Source organism: Electrona antarctica, assembly GCF_951216825.1.
Source record: "Electrona antarctica genome assembly, chromosome: 16".
Classification (NCBI taxonomy): Eukaryota; Metazoa; Chordata; class Actinopteri; order Myctophiformes; family Myctophidae; genus Electrona; species Electrona antarctica.
This window is the reverse complement of record NC_136797.1, coordinates 43599096-43602923: the sequence shown is the minus strand read 5'-3', so window position 1 is coordinate 43602923 and position 3828 is coordinate 43599096.

The window sequence follows — 3828 nt, the reverse complement described above, 5'->3', positions numbered from 1 at the left end:
GTGCGCTCTGTGCGCTCCGGAGATTTAACTTTCGGAATGGCGGGGCGAATTTTTCCATGGGGAAACATCGCCATTCCGAAACATGGAAGTGAACCTTCGGAATGGCGGTGGTTCGGAATGGCGGTGCGTAACCAGCCTATCTGTCTGTCTGCCTCTGTCTGTCTGCCAGGCTGTGCCCGAAGAGTGCAAACTGACTGTGAAAAGTGTAGTGGTTAAGTAATCAATTTGCAGGTGTGGGGTTGCCATGGCAATCAATTGGCTGAGGCAGAGGCTGGGAATTGCACAGGTGAGGGGCCTTAGGCTGATTAGGCCCACTGGCAGAGCCTGAGCAGAGCGTTTTGTGGTGGTTCTGGAGAACCGTGGGTTCCGACCGACTCAATACCGCTCACTGCACTCCCTGTGGGGGTGTGGAATGCGTGTGTTGAATGTGAAGTCGGTGGGGCAAACGGTTCTCGAGTTACGTGCATTGAGTACTCGCACGCACGGAGACATGCAGACACGCAGAGATGTGGTAGCCTGATTATCAGACTGTAGCTTTCTTGAAGCTTCAGTCTGACATTGTCTCTTGTCTGAGCGATTTCAAGGGGGAGGGGATTAGAATTTCCCTCAACCAGTAGCCATTGGTGTTGTTTTTCCCTCCTTCCTCTGTGTGTTGCGCTGCGTGATGACGCTGAAAACGGGACTGATTGGTTGTTTGTTAGACCCACCCCCACCACCGATTCTCATTGGATAATACATTTTTGTACCGAAGAAATTATAGGTTCACAGTGCAACACCAGACCAAGAGACTCAGTCCACTCAGAGAGTGGGCGGGGTCTTTGGGCTGGATCCAGGCTAGAGATGTGGCACATTTATAGTAGGAACTTAGGAAGTAACATCAAGCAGGCTACTGTCATAATAGTGCTTTTTTAGAGAGGAGAATGTGGAAAATATTCCTTATGCTTCATTACATGTTCATGGTTGATAGACATAATTTCCTGTTGCTTTTTTCCTTCGTTTTGTTTTCATAATTACCATATTGTGCATTTGTAGGCCTATTCATCCGGATAAATTAATCCGTTGAAAATAGTGGAAATAATCTACAATCTAAAAAAGTGAAACACCATGTTGTGAGTTTGTAGATCTGTGTTTGTAGATCTATGTCAGTATTTTTTTTTCTTTTTTTTTTAAAGTATTAAATTATTCTACAGTCCTGTTTTGACCATATCATGTTATATTTGTTTGTTTGTTTATAAAGCCCTGAATGGTCAGGCTCCTGCTTATATCTGTGATCTTTAAACTCCCTATGAGCACTAGGCCGTTGCCTATAGCTGAGATCATCAAGAAAGGCTTTATTGACAGTTCCAAAATCTCGCCATGTCACAAAGGGCGACCAGGCTTTTGCCGCACGGGCCCCTCGGCTGTGGAACTCACTGCCTGCATGCAGGGACCTCAGGCAGGCAAACTGGTAACAGGTACGGTCGCCCCTTTTCCATCTCGCCCCACTACTCTACCTAGCTGTAAATAACAAACATAATTCATGTTGGTGATTATATAAAAGGATGCAAGATAATTTCAGATTTCAGAGAGGGAGGAAAATACTAAATTAACTGTTAACTACACTAACACATTTCGCCGGGCAAACTCAGTGTCCTCTTTTAAATCTATTCTAAAAACGCACAGCCTTTTTATAAACTGTTGCACTGTTTATACATTCTTTTTGATTGTCACTGTATCTTTTATTGTTGTTTTTATTGTTACTGTGAAGCACTTTGTAAACTTGTTTACAAAGGTGCGAAAAGGTGCTGTATAAATAAAGTTATTATTATTATATTGATGATTTGCACCAGTCATTGTTCAGTCACTTATGTGTGCATAACGTAGGCCTATATTTAAGTTATCTGTAAAGCTTTTTTTGTTTAAATAGGCTAAATGAGCAAACAGAAACATGATTTAGATGTTTATGAATTGTATTCCATGCCAAAAAACACAATCAAATCATTAATCTAAATGATAACAATCGTCAACCAAAATCTCACGACAGACCTAATGGTTCCTGTGTGTGTGTGTGTGTGTGTGTGTGTGTGTGTGTGTGTGTGTGTGTGTGTGTGTGTGTGTGTGTGTGTGTGTGTGTGTGTGTGTGTGCTTGCTTAGGGGCTGTCCTAAAAGTGCAAACTGTGCACTTTCAAATGGAGATAACCGTTTCTGAGCCTGCAAGTCAGAAACCAAATGTGACCAATGTCCCCCACCCACTCATGAATGAATGAATGAATGAATGACATGAACGAACAAATTAATCATTTTAAACAAATAAACAAATGAATTAATTATTAATTCATGAATACATGAAGATAGAATGGATGCACCATATTGTAGGCATTGTATTGATGACAGATCACCTTTGCTGAGTTCCCGATATAACATTGGTTTTGGGGTCCCCCGATGATTCGCCTAATGTGCAACATTGTTTTCTCACTCAACAGTAAACAAACCAACATATAGGCTATAGCAGAATCTGTGACGCTTTGTGCATAGAGCGTGCCATGCCTGGGTCGCCTTCCTTTTCAGAGTTTGCCCCTTGGTTGTTCTGTGATGTTTCCCTTCCCCCCTGCTGTGTGTGAGCACATCCTACTATAACTGCGTGTGTGTGTGCGTGTGTGTACGGTTGTAATGCACGTAACTCGAGAACCGTTCACCCCACCGACTTCAAATTCGACACACACGTTCCACATCCCCACAGGGAGTGCAGTGCCCGGTATCGAGTCGGTCGGACCCACGGTTCTCCAGAACCACCACAAAAGGCTCTGCTCAGGCTCTGCCAGTGGGCCTAATGATGCCAACTCCTTTCACCTGTGCAATTTCCAGCCTCTGCCTCAGCTAATTGAGGCTCAACCAATCAGGCTCTGCCAGTGGGCCGAATTGATTGCCAAGTACACTTTTCACAGTCAGTTTGAAGTCTTCACACACAGCACACAGGCACATACACAGATCTCCATGTGGGACACCGGCTGACAGTTAAAACGGGTTCTATGACAATGTACATCATTAGGTTCCCAAGTTGCATCTTTCCCAAGTAGGCCGGTGGCCGACTGCGACGGGCACGTACAGGTCTAGTATGACATAATTTCTCATCCTACCCAGTTTGGTTTATTCTCTACTGCTCAAATGTTTACTTTAAACCTGAATGTATGCTAGGGTGTACATTTCCTCATTTGTAAACGGCCTGGTATTATTATCATTTTTTAGTAGTATTTTTTGGGTGCCCTGAATTTGATCCCTCAACACTTTTGACCTGACCCTTTCACCATTTCGCCACGAGCCGGCCCTGCTAAAAACACCCACATTGTATTGGGAAAAGTGAGAGAGAGAGAGAGAGGTGTGTGTGTGTGTGTGTGTGTGTGTGTGTGTGTGTGTGTGTGTGTGTGTGTGTGTGTGTGTGTGTGTGTGTGTGTGTGTGTGTGTGTGTGTGTGTGTGTGTGTGTGTGTGTGTGCACGCTACTGGCCGTGTGTTGCTGATGCTCATAACTACATTATTTTGGAAAGAGGACTTTAAAAAGGAGTCTACTGTTGGAGTACAAGGGAGATAAGGTAGTAAAATCTAAGCAAAATACTATTGAAGACAAAAAAGCATATATAACTTGCTTAACTTTTGAAAATAATATTAGCAACAAATTGAAGTAATTGGAAGATATAACTAAGCACGCACAAATGGAGGGTTCAGCTCCCTCGTTTGTTGAACTGTGGAGTAAAATTGAACATTTCATACTAACTGCAAACACGGACAAATTGGTTAAAAAATTGGACACTTTCAAAAGGGACTGGCAAGAGAAAAAAACTATTTCCACCAGA